A 17,776-nucleotide genomic window follows, 5' to 3' on the forward strand; every position below is an offset into this window, starting at 1 on the left:
GGTTGTGAATTAAACTTGCTTGCACTAATATGCTGTAATGATGCTCACAACTTTTGCATCCCCTGATCTGACAATACTAAGAATTTATTGTTTGTTCTTTTGCAAAAGCTCCTGTTCTTGAGCTCATGTAAGTGATTTTTGCAATGTGCAATCTGATCTAATGGGAAAACGTGACCTGAAATATAATCTACAAACAGCTGCAATTTCCAGGTGAAATGTCACCTTCATACAGATTAGGCTTTAATACGGTTAACAATCATATCACCAAATAATGTTCTAGTGACTTTAAATCAGTCATTTTTTAATTAAATGTAATTAAATGTAATTATGGACCCAAAATTCAACCTGAGAGTAGACCACTGCATTTTACGATGCATTTTATCCAGTAATAGCACACACTGGACATTCTGTCCATTTGTGTCCATTTCATGAGAGTCGAACCCATGAACTCACCTGTAGGCCTTTAGAAAAAAAAAAACTTAAAATACATCTACTACTACAACAACAACAAAATGTGTTTATTTGTTTATGGCAAAATTAAAAATCTCTTTCAAATGTTGCCTTCCCTGCCAAACTTGTCGCTGGGCTGGCACAACTAGTATAGTTTTTTTTTTTACCCAAAATATTTTTATGTGTACATTTTCCTCATTATTATTATGTATGTGATATATTTATTTGTATATTTTTAAAGCTACAATGCAACTCAATGTATCACAACTAATGTCAGCCAGCTTGGTGACATATTTAAAGTAACCAATATGCAGCAATATTCATTATTATCACAGAAAATATATATTTTTAATGTTTGCAAGACATCAGTCCATCCTTATTGTTGAGTCCTGAACTACACCATTCAAAAGTGTGGGGTCAGTAAGAGCCAGACTGGAGTAATGATGCTGAAAATTCATCTTTGCTATCACAGGATAAAATTCAAATAGAAAACAGTTATTTTAATATAATAATATTTTTGATGAAATACTGTAAATGCAGTGATGGTAAGAGACATCTTTCACCGACCCCAAACTTTTGAACAGTGGTTGGTTGTGAAGCCTACTGAAGCTATACAGTACCTATTTGTGGAACAGAACAAAAAGTTATTATTCCCTCATAGCGCCACTTCTGGTCATTTCACCTGTAAACTGCAACGACTTTATATGCAGCTATGTATATTACCTGGGTGCAAAAACCCATGTAGAGTCACGTTTTTCCTATGAGACCAGTGCGCGCGGGATGAACTCATCCATATGGTAAGTCTGGAGAGTCTATTCACGATTGTAAATAATGCAAGCTTCTGTCAGCTGTTGCATGGATCTCATTAAATGAAAAATGTCGTTCTTTTTCCCCCCGGGGTAACCCTGACAGTGCTGTTCCTTTCAAATTACAGTAGAAATAACCAAGTCAGAAAATGAAGCAGCTTCTCCAATTTCTCATCACTGGAAACTGTAAATCAGCCCTTTTTTAAGTTATAACACAAAGTCTGTCACGAGTCCAGAGAGCACTTCCTCGACTTATTGTGTGCATATGGCAGCATGGTGTCCGCCTGGAATACTTCGTCCTACATGACTGACACATGCAGTCTGAGGCAGAGTGGCGCTGCGGGCTTGTCATTATTGTCAACATTTGTCAAACCGTGAGACCTATATTAACCATACTCACTGTCTCTCTCTCCACTTTGACACACAGGGACTTCAAGAAAGTCGGTGTGACGATCGTTGGACCTCAGAAGAAGATCGTGAGCAGCCTAACAACACTTGAAACACACTCAAAGAACGGTCCAGTTCCTGTGTAAAATTTAAAACGTGTGACGGAAAAGAAAGACACTTATATGAGATTGATGCTGCTTTGGCTTTAACAGACCGGAAATAGACATTAAATGAAAAGAGGAAGTGGAAATACAATTCTTGAATACATGTGCGAAGTAGAACAACCTTCCTGGAGAATGATCACGTCTTCCCGGGCACGAGGTGCAAAGATGAAGAGCATGTCTCCCAGCGATTGACATGTTGCGTTATCGGCGAGACGCGAGAGATGCGGATGAACGCGGGCCTCATGATTAGGAGTCTACGGTCAAGCTACATAGCTCTTATAGACAAAAGCCTCCCAGAGGATGGAAGCCGGTCCGATCTGAATGGATTTAATGAAAAGCTCTTCACATGTGGCAGGGGAGCGTTAAAAATCCTTCAGGAAAAACTTTGCAAAAGCACCCGTCTTCCTTTTGGAAGGTAGCACTTCAGAGAGGCAATAGTTTTGGTGGTTTTGAGCCACTTGTGGAAAAGCCCCCTTTAATTCTTCTGAAGAAAAGCAGGAGAAATACAGCTGGTTACTGTTAGAGCAATCTGGTAATGCTTGTTAGGATCTGACACATTTGGCTATATATTTGATAATAAACCATTAATCTGCAAGTGCAGAGAGCCATTCTCGAGAATCAGGGATGGAGTAGAGGAGGCGTTGAGTAAACTTGCCATTTAAAAGGTTTATTTGTTAATGTAGCCCATGACATATGTTTGTTTGTACCACTGTGTTCAGATGATATATGAATTCATTATCAAATAATAAACAATACACTTTAAAGAACAAAAACTGTTGACTAGAATCAGTAACAGTCAGTAAATCAAAGTGTAACCAAGCCTTTATATGGTTGCATCACATGAAAAAAACAGACGGAATACCAGCAGTGTGTTGATCTAAGAAGTCTCAGATATGACGAGGGACATGGGCTATGTTCGAAATAAAATACTAGCTTACACACTGACTGTTTAGACCAGTGTTTCCCAACCGGGGTGCCGCGTGACGAGAGCATGGGTGCCGTGTAAAAGTCCTTCAAATATATACCAAAAATGTTTTAAAATTTTTCAAATAATTCTCTCTTTGTAAACTGTTGAGTGCTGCCGTATGTTCGAATTTGACCAGTAATTTTCGCCGTCATCACCCGGGTGTAGTAGTAGTGCCAGAAGACGCGAATGAGAAGTCGCGCGCTGTGAGAAAATTTGTCTCCGTGCCCTCATCCGAAAGCGCGCACACATCTCACAGCGCGCAAATATTGAGTTCACTTTCAAGGCTTGTTCTTGAACGGACAAACTCACACAAAAAGTATGTCAACATGTCCATCTTGATGAGTATTCTAGCAGACATAGTCTGTATATGCCTTAAGTAAACTTAATATAGTCGAGAAAGACGACGCATATCCGAGCATTAGGTCTTAAAGGGGCAGTAGCCTTTACTGCTGTCTGTTTAATGTCAAACAACAAAAGACAAGGACATCACTCACTGCTCTTGATTGAATAGCTTTTGTAAGTTTAATAGGATTTAATTTAATCTTTTAGATTAATCTTTAATTTATACACTCAAATATGCAATGTTATTTTACATTTGATCAATTTCTGTACCTAAAAAAAACTAATGTTAGACGTATCTGAAAAACCTGAAAAGCATAGTTTATTTTATTAGTATCTTTGCTCAATAGTATTTATTTGTGCTGCTGCTTGTATTTAAACTATTTGTTCTTATTAGTTTCTTTATTTTTATTTGACAGTAGTCCCTTTTTTCCCTGAACATAGCAAATACTGAACCGTACCAAAACCTAAAACCGTGATACAAACCGAACTGTGAGCAATCTGTACCCTTACAGCCCTAGCGTAACGTATGCGAGGGGGTGCCACAAAATGGAGAACATTTTCAAAGGGTGCCATGACCGAAAAAAGATTGGGAAACACTGGTTTAGACAACAAGGATTTTGCAACAAGATTTTAAATCATACTGTCACATGACCTCATCACTCTGCTTTATTTAATTCAACAGCATCCAATTATCATTTAAAAATTGTTTTATCCAAATATGTTAAAAAATCGAATTGAAATCACACATTTACTTGATACTAGTATGACTTGTTCCACCTCAGAAACTAATACTCTTTTCGGGTTGTTGCCACAAATCCCTCTTATTTTTCAGTCCCTTCATTCCAATCACCGGACTACATTCTGGCAACACCAACTTTTCACAATCCAATCAGTTCCCAATTGATTAAACAAAGTCCCAGCCCTCTTTTTTTTTTCTTTTGGAATATCCTGGAAATCAGATTATAGAAGTAGAATGAGTTGTGAATGGTGCTTCACGCTGAGTTTAACATTTGGCAGCCAATCAAATAATGAGTCAAGAAAGACAATTAAATGTCATATGTGATTTTTGTTTCGTCTTCTCCAAACCACTTAAAGGGATAGTTCACCCAAAATGAACATTGTCATCATTTCATCAATTACTCAACCTCATGTTGTTCCAAACCTGTATGACTGTATGATTCTTCTGTGGAACATATCTTTTTTTTCACTTTTGTCTATGTCAATGAGCACCAAAACAGTTTGGTTACTAAAATGTGTAAATTGTTTTGAAAAGGTTTGGAATGACATGAGGGTAACTAAATGGTGACAGAATTTCAGTTTTTTGGGTGACACTCCCTTTAAACGCAAACCCAATCCCACAGCTGATTTCATTGGTCATCTCAATAAGACAGTCACCTGATGCTGTTGATTTGACCAATAAAATCTGTGGGGCAGAGTTTGTGCTGAACTGGTTTGGGGAAAAGAATAGTGGGATGTAGTATTGTGTGCAGTGTACTCTGTTATACAGTACTCTTATACAGTACAGTACTCTTGTATACAGTAGTATATCATCTGGATATTCCATGCACACAGAACATAGGCATTCTGTGCAAACTGTATACTTTAAACATAGTAAGAGTAGTGTGTTATTACGAACATAGCCATGCTCTGTAGTTTCCTGTAGTGAAGTTAATTTTAAGATCGGGGGCCTCATTTATAAAATGTTTTGTTGAAACCGTCCTACATTTGATCTTACGGTAATTTCACAAAGGTCTCTATGTGTGATTCAGAAAGTGAACATATGCACAAAAAACGTGCATATGCCTCTCTTCCAGATGTGAAATCTATAAATCGCAAATGATCTTGAAATTATGTGCAGCTGAGTGGTTTCAGATCTCCGCTTCGTAAATGCCGCCTAATTAATGTCATTAACATATAAAACAATAGTCAACGTCCAAATGCTTAACTTGAGAATGGCGAATGGCATGAATTTGCTTAGACTTACAAATACCTGCAGTACTCCGACTGCTTAGAACCTGACGTGGCGCTAAGCACTCTTTCGCGTCTAAGACCGTTTTAATAATATGAACGTTGTTGTGGATTTCAGCGTACACACAAACACCAGAGATCAAATCTGTTTTTATAAATGAAGCCCCAGGACTATGAAATCTTCCAGAAGGTCCATGTATTCTGAAACGACAGAGTCTATCTGATCATGAACACTCAGGATTCACAGCCCTCATTTTCAAAATATTAGGTTCCTGATCGTTTATTAATTTGAGACTGAATATTGGCATTAGGCTTAATACACTTCTAAGTGGCTCAACATTTGCATATCATCATCTGAATATTTTCTTAAGACATCCTCATCGTAAAATCAATGGTGCACATGACAGCCTGACCATGTACTGCACTACCTTATGAAGGAACAGTTTTTCCTCTACGTCCCTTTCATTCTGCCTGTAAATGTTGCTTTACCCCTGCTGTTAGCATGTACATACATTATGTGAACCGGACCTGTGATGATAGCAATGGTGACGCTAGAGGTACTATCATTTACCTGGCCATCCCTGTACAAATGTCTGTATGTATGTATAAAAGAATGAACAAAATATCTGTACAACCTTTACAGAATTCCATTGTACTATATTTTATGTTTTATTTTTTGTATTGTATTTGTTTTTACATAAAAACAATTATAATGACTTATTATTTATTTCTTAACAACAAACCACCATACACAGTGCAGATGTTTCCCCTGTAGCATTCGGTAAGTTATGACATGGTTATGTTTCAACCTTATCAGTGTTTTTATATTTTTTTCTTTGTTGAAGAGGTTTTGAAGAGCAATACTGTTTTGTGTCCTGTTCCCCTTCTTTAGATTGATGTGTGTGTGTGGGTGTGTATGTGTGTGAGTGTGTAGATGGCCTTGTCTACTAATGTAAAATGATTTGTAGTGGAAACATTTATATTTTTATAATAAACATTCTCAAAATATTTTCTAAAGAATGAATGCTAAGAAGAAAATGTCTCGCTTTGGTGCTTGTTTTGTACACACACACACGTTGGGTTTCCATGTTTTATGTGGACTTTCCATAGACATAATGATATTTATACCGTACAAACTGTATATTCTCTCCCCTAATCCTACACCTAACCCTAAACATAAACCTCACAAAAACTAAACATTTTTAGATTTTAAAAAATACGCTATTTCGCTATTTGGAATTTGCGAGCGGAAAGATTTAACGCTTCTCCAGAGAGGAATCCTTTTATTTTTAATATTTAAAATGTTTGTGTGCTGCTGTGTCCCTGTGTGTGTAATATATGCAGAGTGTACGCACGTTTTGCACATTTTACACATTTTATTAACATGGTTTTTAAATAACACAAAAATACTGTGCTATTGACTTTTTAGATTAGGTTTTTGTTGGTCAATGGTGCAAGTCGTTTTCAGTTGCCTCAAAATAGCAATGTGCCTGAACACACCTCGTTTTCTATTTGAATAGATTTTTAAAATGTTTTTTATTCCTGTGATGACAAAACTGATTTTTTTAGTATCATTACTCCAGTCTTCAGTGGATGATCCTTCACATGATCCTTCAGGAATCATTCCAATATGATGATTTGCTGCTCAATAAAAGTTTATTATTATTATCAATGTTGAAAAAAATGTGCTGCTTCACATTTTTGTCAAAACCATTGCCATTCAAAAGTTTGAGGTTGTTTTTTTTTATATATATATATAAATAAATGAATACTATTTAGCAAGGATGCATTAAATTGATGAATTTATTTATTTTTTTATAAATGCTGTTCTTTTGAACTTTCTTTCTTCAAACCATCCTGAAAAAAGTGCATACATTTCAACATTGATAATAATAAGAACCATTATTAATAATTGAGTACTAATAATAATAATAACTGAGAAGCAAATCAGCATATTAGAATGATTTTTAAGGATCGTGTGACACTGAACACTGGAGTAATAGCTGCCGAAGCTTTGCAGCTATTGTGAGCATTAGAGACTTCTTTCAAAAACATTAAAAATGTTAATTACTTAAAACTTTTGACTGGTATATCTTACATATACATATATTTGTGTGAAACAAACATAACTATGAAGATTACATTTCTAAGAACTAGAGAGAGAGAGAGAGAGAGAGAGAGAGAGAGGGGCTATGGATTTTATTAGGAGTTTTCTTATTCATTACTTCAGGCATTCGTATTTATCATTGACCTTATAATAGTTGTTTGTCCAAGGTGGGTGGTGCATCAGCAGGTGTTCATTTACGGTTCGTGCACCACAGAGATGACCTTAATAAATCTATTAGCCACCCACTGTATAGTGCATGTGTCCAGCCCTCTGAGAGCAGAGCACCATCTAAAGAGCAGCCATGTGGGGCTCCCTGAGGCCTAGACATAATAGTGTGTTTCAGTCTTATCTGAGCCTAGCAGAATCTGTGACCCAGATCAGACTGCCTGCCAGCGTCCTTCTTAACACCTGGTGAAAGGATTCACATGCATCGCCCCAAAACATAGCAGGATATAGTGCTGATATTCACACTGTTAAAAGGATAGTTCACCCAAAAATTAAAGAGATAATCTTTGTTATTCACTTCCCCTGTCAGTGGTCATAATTGGCAGCAACATCTTGTGGGGTGTTCCCGGTCTGCAGTGGTCAGTATCAAAAGTGGTCCAAGGAAGGAACAGTAGCAAACCAGCGATCATGGGCGGCCCCATGGCAGAAATATTTGAATGATTTCTGAAGGATCATGTGACACTGAAGGCTGGAGTAAAGATGCTGAAAAGTCAGCTTTGCCATCACAGGAATAAATTACATTTTAATTATATAACAATATAAAACAGTTACTTTAAATAATAATAATAAAAACATTACTCTTGTTACTGTATTTTATAAACGCAGTCTTGTTGAGCATAAAATACTTCTTTCAAAAACATTAAAACATCTCAGACCTCAAACCCCTACGTTTTTAACAGTAGTATATGAAACTAACACGGATTCAAAGATTTTATAATAACTAACTATTCGACATAAACATTTTAAAATAGATTTTGTATACATTTTCTTTGACCCATATCCATGACATACTGTAGTTGTCATTTCTTTCTTACTTTCTCTCTTTTTGAAATCAATCTTTTTCTGGGCATCAGATTATTATTAACAGTCAACAATCGGAGGCACTATCTAATTTGTGGGATTTAACTGCTCTGTAAGTTTTCTTTCTTACCACTGTTCCATTCCAAACAAACTAAAATAACCTGCAAATCACCAAGATATTTGGCACACACTGTACCCATTGACAGCCACGAAGAGAGGGTTTAATTAGAGGATGTAATTTTTGCCATCCGTCAGCAGTAAGTCTAAGACTCCTGTAGTTTTCAGTGTGCAATTAAAAAAACTGCTTTTTCCTTCTTTTTCCATTAACATTACAGTCTTCCACTCATTTGGCTTATTTGTTGGAACGGAGGCGTATTTTAACAAAGATGACATTATTTGGAATAGAATATAGTATTTAAAAGTGACATTTTTGGAACGTATTGCTGCAAAATACGAAAAAAAAATATTCCCACAGTAAATCTGACAATGAAGAAGAGTGTTTGGGAAAAGTGACAAGCCTTGTTGGCAAAGCGAAGGCTTCCTAAGGTGACGCACACTGAAGGTTTATGTAGTTTTAGGATTGCACATATGGTTAGCAGCTCCACTAGTTTGCAGGCTTCTGTTCTAAGAAGGCCATGTTACAACCCTTTGTCGATAAAACATTTCATACCCTTACAGATATAGTTAGGCGAGTAATTTATTGTGCGATTTTAATGCAACCTATCTTTAGAATTCCAAGGCCGTCAAACATGGCTGTTCCCAGGATGAATGATGCAGGCTCTGCTCTACCTAGAGAGCTTGAGAAGGAGCAGATGTGCTGGTGCAGATGTGCCTGATGTTCGCAGGCACAGGAAAAGCGGGGGAGATCAGGCCGTTGCTCCTTGGTTCAGAGGCAATGAATTCAGTATGTGGGATGCTGCTCAATTTGTTCAGCAGGTGATCTACTGCCGCTCTGCTCCAGAAGGACTCATGTGGGCTGAGGATAATGAACTGAAATGGAAAGCAGACAAGCAGGTATAAGCATCGAGTCAACGCCTTTGACTCACTGTATCTTTCCCACATAAGTATAACAAGGCCACAGGAGTGCTGTGTGTGATAATATGGTCAGACAGGGTAGGCGAACTACATTAGTCATATGAGATGGGCTCTTTTATTTGGTCCTCGGATACAGAGCTGTGAATCCTTATGAGGACTGTTAGCGAAACACCTAGTACAGGGATTTGAGCTGAGTCAGGTCCAAAAGGCAGAGACCTCTAGTGAAAATATTGCTTCCTTGCTTTTTAGTTTAATACAAATGTATTTATTACTAATTTATTTATTAGCTCACACTTTAGATTAGGGTTTGCTTATTAATAGTTAGTTAGGTAGTTGTCAAGTTTAGGTATTGGGTAGGATAAAAGGATGTTGAATAAGGTCATGCAGAATACGGCATTAATATGTGCTTTATAAGTACTAATAAACAGCCAATATCCTAGTAATATGCATGATAATAAGCAACTAGTTAATAGTGAGAATTGGAACCTAAACTAAAGTGTTTCCATTTATTGGCATGAGTAAAAAGAGTTGGGTAACACTTTGTTTTAGGGTTCAATTCTCGCTATTAATTAGTTGCTTATTATCATGCATATTACTAGGATATTGGCTGTTTATTAGTACTTATAAAGCACATATTACAGTTTTTTCTAAAATGCTTACACACAGTTTTAAAACTATAGCTCAATTTCTCAAAACTCTACACACAAAACCACAAAACACAAACAGGATGCAAAAAAAAAAAAAAAAAAAAAAAAAATATATATATATATATATATATATATATATATATATATATATATATATATATATATATATATATATATATATATATATATATATATATATATATATATATATATATATATATATATATATTTATATATATATATATATATATATATATATTTATATATATATATATTTATATATATATATATATATATATATATACACTCACCTAAAGGATTATTAGGAACACCTGTTCAATTTCTCATTAATGCTATTATCTAATCAACCAATCACATGGCAGTTGTTTCAATGCATTCAGAGGTGTGGTCCTGGTCAAGACAATCTCCTGAACTCCAAACTGAATGTCAGAATGGGAAAGAAAGGTGATTTAAGCAATTTTGAGCGTGGCATGGTTGTTGGTGCCAGACGGGCCGGTCTGAGTATTTCACATTCTGCTCAGTTACTGGGATTTTCACGCACAACCATTTCTAGGGTTTACAAAGAATGGTGTGAAAAGGGAAAAACATCCAGTATGCGGCAGTCCTGTGGGCGAAAATGCCTTGTTGATGCTAGAGGTCAGAGGAGAATGGGCCGACTGATTCAAGCTGATAGAAGAGCAACTTTGACTGAAATAACCCCTGGTTACAACCGAGGTATGCAGCAAAGCATTTGTGAAGCCACAACACGCACAACCTTGAGGCGGATGGGCTACAACAGCAGAAGACCCCACCGGGTACCACTCATCTCCACTACAAATAGGAAAAAGAGGCTACAATTTGCACGAGCTCACCAAAATTGGACAGTTGAAGACTGGAAAAAGGTTGCCTGATCTGATTTGTCTCGATTTCTGTTGAGACATTCAGATGGTAGAGTCAGAATTTGGTGTAAACAGAATTAGAACATGGATCTATCATGCCTTGTTACCAATGTGTAGGCTGGTGGTGGTGTAATGGTGTGGGGGATGTTTTCTTGGCACACTTTAGGCCCCTTAGTGCCAATTGGGCATTGTTTAAATGCCACGGCTTACCTGAGCATTGTTTCTGACCATGTCCATCCCTTTATGACCACCATGTACCCATCCTCTGATGGCTACTTCCAGCAGGATAATGCACCATGTCAAAAAGCTCGAATCATTTCAAATTGGTTTCTTCTTTCTTGAACATGACAATGAGTTCACTGTACTAAAATGGACCCCACAGTCACCAGATCTCAACCCAATAGAGCACCTTTGGGATGTGGTGAAACGGGAGCTTCGTGCCCTGGATGTGCATCCCACAAATCTCCATCAACTGCAAGATGCTTTCCTATCAACATGGGCCAACATTTCTAAAGAGCGCTTTCAGCACCTTGTTGAATCAATTCCACGTAGAATTAAGGCAGTTCTGAAGGCGAAAGGGGGTCAAACACAGTATTAGTATGGTGTTCCTAATAATCCTTTAGGTGAGTGTATATATATATATATATATATATATATATATATATATATATATATATATATATATATATATATATATATATATATATATATATATATATATATATATATATACAGTATATATAGTGGGCCTCAAGTTCCAATTTTTTTGTGTCTAAGCAATTTGAAAAAACTGTAATGCCGTATTCTGCATGATCATATTATTCATCCCTTAATCCTACCCAATGCCTAAACTTGAATGCTACAAAAGCTACCTTACTAACTATTACTAAGGAGTAAATAAGTAGCAGTAGTAGTAGTAATAATATTTGGCAGTAATTATTGTTACTAAAAAAAGCTTTATAATTGTTACACTGTGGTTCAGACATGAAGGAGAGGATCAAATTCCAATAGTCAAAAACTTTAATTATCAAACAAAAGCACAGGAGAACAATATCCAAGACAGGAGAACAAAAGGTATGTTCAATATAGTATGAGCATTTAAAACTATACTCGCCGGAAATGCGGTTGCTTTGATCTTTTTCATAGATCTCAGTGCGGCTTTTTACATGATTGACCACAATGTACTCATTTCTTGTTTGAAATTGTTTTTTTTTTTTTTGTTTGTTTTTTTTGCCTTAGAGGTACCAATCTTGAATGGTTCCGGGCCTTCTTAGGTGATCGTAAGATTTCTGAAAACGGGATGTATTTTCACTTACAACCCAAATCAGAAAAAGTTGGGACAGTATGAAAAACGCAAAAAAAAGAAAAAAAAGAAGTGATTTCTACATTTACTTTGACTTGTATTTCATTGCAGACAATATGAACACAAAATATTTCATGTTTTGTCTGGTCAACTTCATGTCATTTGGAAATATGCATCCTTTCCTGTCATTCAGACCTGCAACATATTTAAAAAAAAGATGGGATTGAGCAATTTAGGGCTAGTAATGAGGTAAAATGGTTAAATAATGATGTGATTTGAAACAGGTGATGTCAACCGGTGATTGTAATTATGATTTGGTACAAAAGCAGCATCCAATAAAGGTCTAATCCTTCAGGAGCAATGATGAGCCGAGGATCGCCAGTTTGCCAACAAATACGTGAGAACATTATTGAAATGTTTAAAAACATGTTCCTCAAAGAAAGATAGGAAGAGATTTGGATATTTCACATTCAACAGTGCATAACATAATTAAAGATTCAAGGAATCTGGAGGAATTTCAGTGCGTAAAGGACAAGGGCGCAAGCCTAAGCTGAACAACTGTGATCTCCGATCCCTCAGGCGGCACTGCATCAAGAATCGTCATTCATCTATAAGCGATATCACCACATGGGCTCAGGACTACTTTGGCAAACCTTTGTCAAGTACCACAATACGTAGTTACATCCACAAATGCCAGTTAAAACTGTACTGTGCCAAAAGGAAGCCCTATGTTAACAGTGTCCAGAAGCGTCGTCGACTTCTCTGGGCTCGGAGGCATCTGGGATGGACCATCACACAGTGGAAACGTGTACTGTGGTCAGATGAATCAGTATTTCAGGTATTTTTTGGGAGGACTGGACGCCGTGTGCTCCGGACCAAAGAAGAAAAGGATCATCCAGACTGTTACCAGCAACATGTCCAAAAGCCAGGGTCTGTCATGGTATGGGGTTATGTCAGTGCCCTTGGCAAAGGTAACTTGCACTTCTGTGAAGGCACCATTAATGCTGAAAAGTACATAGAGATTTTGGAGCATAATATGCTGCCTTCAAGAAGACATATTTTCCAGGGACGTCCATGCATATTTCAACAAGACAATGCAAAACCACATTCTGCACACATTACAAAGTCCTGGCTGCGGAGGAAGAGGGTATGGGTACTTGACTGGCCTGCCTGCAGTCCCGACCTGTCTCCAATAGAGAATGTGTGGCGCATTTTGAAGCGCAAAATGCGACAACGAAGACCCCGTACTGTTGCCCACCTTAAGACTTGTTTGCACGAAGAATGGGACAAAATTACACCTGAAACACTTCATCACTTGGTGTCTTCAGTCCCTAAACGTCTTTTAAGTGTTGTGAAAAGGAATGGCAACATTACAAAGTGGTAAATGCTTTACTGTCCCAACTTTTTTTGAAATGTGTTGCAGGTCTGAATGACAGGAAAGGATGCATATTTACAAATGACATGAAGTTGACCAGACAAAACATGAAATATTTTTTGTTCATATTGTCTGCAATGAAATACAAGTCAAAGTAAATTTAGAAATCACTTTTTTTTTTTTCTTTTTTTTTTGCGTTTTCCATACTGTCCCAACTTTTTCTGATTTGGGGTTGTATATGCTGATGATGCTTAGTTGACTTCCTTTACAACCCAATGATAAACATGCAATGGGAGCTCTGTTTACATATATTCAGAAACTTAAATTATATAACATAAATTATATAACATATTTTCAATTATGTTAGTACAATACACAAAATCTCAAATTATCCTTTTCACTACACAAAATAAGTTTTTCATTCACAGTAACTGCCTTTCATAAAGCTCTTACTATCAAACTTTTTATGTGCACCTCTTCTCGTTCAGTTTGTCTATTATTTAATCCAACTGATATTAATGGTTTATCACTTCAATCATTTGGTGCACCTATAGATTTCTAGAGATATTGATTATATAGACATAGTTTATAGTTATAGTTTCCATATAACTTGTTTGCAATTTCCAGATAACCAAATGTAATTAATAATTTTTATATAACAGGTTTTTTTTATTCGCTTTGGTACTATTTTCACAAGCAAGGTATACATTTTCAAAACTCATAGTGCTAATATAACAACAGATCATCAAAAGTGCACTTTTTTCAAAACATTTTAGCATATTTTCAATTGTGTTAGTACTATCCACAAAACCATAGAGTATCCTTTTCACTACACAAAATAAGTGTTTCATATATATTTCATCTTTATTTCACAGTAAGCTCTTATTATAAAACTTTTGATTTGCACCTCTTCTCGTTCAGTTTAATACATTTGTCTATTATTTAATCCAACTAATCTTAATGGTTAATCAATTAATCATTTGGTACACCAATAGATTTCTATTGATAGTGTTTCTATAGACATAGTTTGTACTTTGTTTGCAATTTCCAATATGGATAACCATATGAAATTAATCATTTTTACATTATAAGCAATTTTTCTTAGATTATAACCACTATGTTCAAAGTGTGTGTGTGTGTGTGTGTGTGTGTGTGTGTGTGTGTGTGTGTGTGTGTGTGTGTGTGTGTGTGTGTGTGTGTGTGTGTGTGTGTGTGTGTGTGTGTGTGTGTGTGTGTGTGTGTGTGTGTGTGTGTGTGTGTGTGTGTGTGTGTGTGTGTGTGTGTGTGTGTGTGTGTGTGTGTGTGTGTGTGTGTGTGTGTGTGTGTATGTGTGTGGCCTGGTAAACTCTACATTATGAGGACAAAATGTCCCCATAAAGATTGCAATATCCCAAATCCTTGTCCTTGTGGGGACATTTTTTGGGCCCCATGAGGAAACAAGCTTATAAATCATACAGAAGTTTTTTTTTGTTTTGTTTTGTTTTTATGTAAAAAGGCAGAACGTTTTGACGGTTTTTGATGGTGTAACATCAGACTGATCAGAAATGCAAGAAGAAGGGAGACAGATGGTATCAAATACAGCATTTTACATTACAGTATGTATGCCATGTGATACTGTGGTAGAGACTGCCACATTAATTCAATTCAATTCAATTCAATTCAAATTTATTTGTATAGCGCTTTTCACAATACACATTGTTTCAAAGCAGCTTCACAGAAAGTGCATTTCATAAATGTACATTGAAAAATGTTAGAAAAGAGAATGTTAAAGAAAAAATGTTAGGATAAGTTAATCAATCATGTATTATTTTAGGCCATAACAACGCTGGCGTTGAGTCGTCTCTTCACAGGCGTCGAGTCGTCTCATCACAGGTGTCGGGGCATCTGAAGTCTCCATCAGAGGCTGGATACAAACTGGAGCTGACGAACTAGTTACCTCGGGACTAGTGTCCCGAGATAACAACAGAAAAGCAGATGGGAAATAATTAGCATAGCTGCTGTTCAGAATATTAATGCTGTTGGTGCGATTTAACTGTAGTATAAAACTTAATTATAATGTGAATGCTTGGCTAAAGAGATGCGTCTTTAATCTAGTTTTAAACTGGGACAGCGTGTCTGAACCTCGAACAATATCCGGAAGACTATTCCAGAGTTTAGGAGCTAAATGTGAAAAAGCCCTCCCTCCTTTAGTGGACTTAGATATCCTAGGAATGACCAGAAGCCTCGAGTTTAGTGATCTTAAAGAGCGCGATGGATTGTAGGGCGATAAAAGATCAGTTAAATACACTGGAGCTAACCCATTTAGGGCTTTATAGGTCAGTAGCAATACTTTGTAATTGATACGGAACTTAATAGGTAACCAGTGTAGGGATGATAAAATTGGTGTTATATGATCATATTTTCTTGACCTAGTAAGCACTCTAGCAGCTGCGTTTTGGACTAACTGCAGTTTGTTTATCGATGATGCAGGACAACCAGCTAATAAAGCATTACAGTAATCTAGTCTCGAGGTCATGAATGCATGAACTAACTTTTCTGCATCAGAAATAGATAGCATGTTACGTAGCTTGGCAATGTTTCTAAGGTGGAAAAATGCCGTTTTTGTAACATATGAAATATGACTTTCGAAAGATAAGTTGCGGTCTAATATAACACCCAGGTCTCTTACTGTAGTGGATAAAGCGACAGGACATCCTTCCAAGTTAAAGTTGTATTGTGAGAGGTTTTGTGGGCAATTTTTTGGACCAATAAGTAACACCTCCGTTTTATCTGAATTTAATAGCAGAAAATTACACGTCATCCAGTGTTTAATATCATCAACACACGCTGTCAGTTTAGATAATTTAGCGTTTTCATCTGGTCGTGATGAAATATATAATTGAGTGTCATCAGCATAACAGTGGAAATTAATTCCATGTTTTCTTATAATATTACCAAGTGGCAGCATATATATTGAGAATAGCAGAGGGCCTAGCACGGATCCTTGCGGCACCCCATAGTCTACTGATGTTATCTTTGATTTTTCCCCATTTAGACAGACAAAATGGTAGCGGTCTGATAAATACGATCTAAACCAGTTTAATGCCTGTCCCTGAACACCAGTGTAATTTTGAAGTCGATCTAATAGTATTTTATGATCTATAGTATCGAACGCAGCACTAAGATCGAGTAGAACTAGTATTGAGATACAGCCTTGGTCAGAAGCTAGAAGTAAATCATTTGTGATTTTAACGAGTGCAGTTTCTGTGCTATGATGCGGCCTGAATCCTGATTGAAATTTTTCATAGATATCATTTTCTTGCAAGAAAGAGCACAATTGAGCGGACACAACTTTTTCTAGTATTTTAGACATGAATGGAAGATTTGATATTGGTCTGTAATTTGCTAGGTTATTATGATCTAATTGTGGCTTCTTAATGAGAGGCTTTATGACTGCCAACTTGAATATTCTTGGAACATGACCTAAAGATAAAGACGAGTTAATAATATTGAGAAGAGGCTCTTCCACTACAGGTAACAACTCTTTCAGTAGTTTAGTGGGTATTGGATCTAATAAACATGTTGTTGGTTTAGATGCAATGATAAGTTTATTTAGCTCTTCCTGTCCTATGGTTGTAAAGCGGTGTAGTAGTTCTTGAGGGGCGATAATTGCGGTTGAATCATAAGACATCATTAATGATTGTACATTTACAATTTTGTTTCTGATGCTTTCTATTTTGTCAGCGAAGAAGTTCATAAAATCATTACTACTAAACTGTAACGGAATATTTTGTTCAGGCGATGCTTGTTTATTTGTTAGTCTAGCCACAGTGTTAAATAAAAACCTTGGGTTATTTTGGTTATTTTCTATTAGTTTGCGGAGATGCTCAGCCCTGGCTGCTTTTAGGGCCTTTTTATAACGTGACATACTTTCTTTCCATGCGATTCTAAAGACCTCTAAATTAGTATGTTTCCATTTACGCTCTAAGTTACGAGTTTCTCTCTTGATAACATGTGTAGCACTGTTGTACCATGGTGCTTTAGTTTTCTCTCTAACCTTTTTTAATCTAATTGGTGCTACAATTTCTAATGTACTAGAGAAAATGGTGCTCATACTGCTAGTCATTTCCTCTAGTTCATCTGTTTGTTTGGGTTCACTTAGCAGCTGAGCCAGATCAGGTAAGGTATTTGAGAATCTATCTATAGTGGTTGGAAGGATTGTTCTGCCTGGTCGATAACGTGGCGCAACATGACAGATTTCAGCAGTATGCAGTATGCAAGTTACCATGTAATGGTCAGTGACATCATCACTTTGTGGTAT

General features: G+C 36.5%; 1 protein-coding gene across 1 annotated transcript in view; it reads left to right on the top strand.

Annotated features, from left to right (window-relative positions):
* epha3 (eph receptor A3) overlaps nt 1–6,112 on the top strand; it is a 142,795-nt gene extending 136,683 nt beyond the window's left edge. The window contains exon 18 of the mRNA XM_079821629.1: nt 1,684–6,112. The gene's annotated coding sequence lies outside the window, so the exon portion shown is untranslated. The remainder of the gene's footprint in view (nt 1–1,683) is intronic.
* The last annotated feature ends 11,664 nt before the right edge of the window (nt 6,113–17,776 follow it).

Source organism: Gobio gobio (assembly GCF_949357685.1).
Source record: "Gobio gobio genome assembly, chromosome: 7".
In the NCBI taxonomy this organism is placed as follows: Eukaryota; Metazoa; Chordata; class Actinopteri; order Cypriniformes; family Gobionidae; genus Gobio; species Gobio gobio.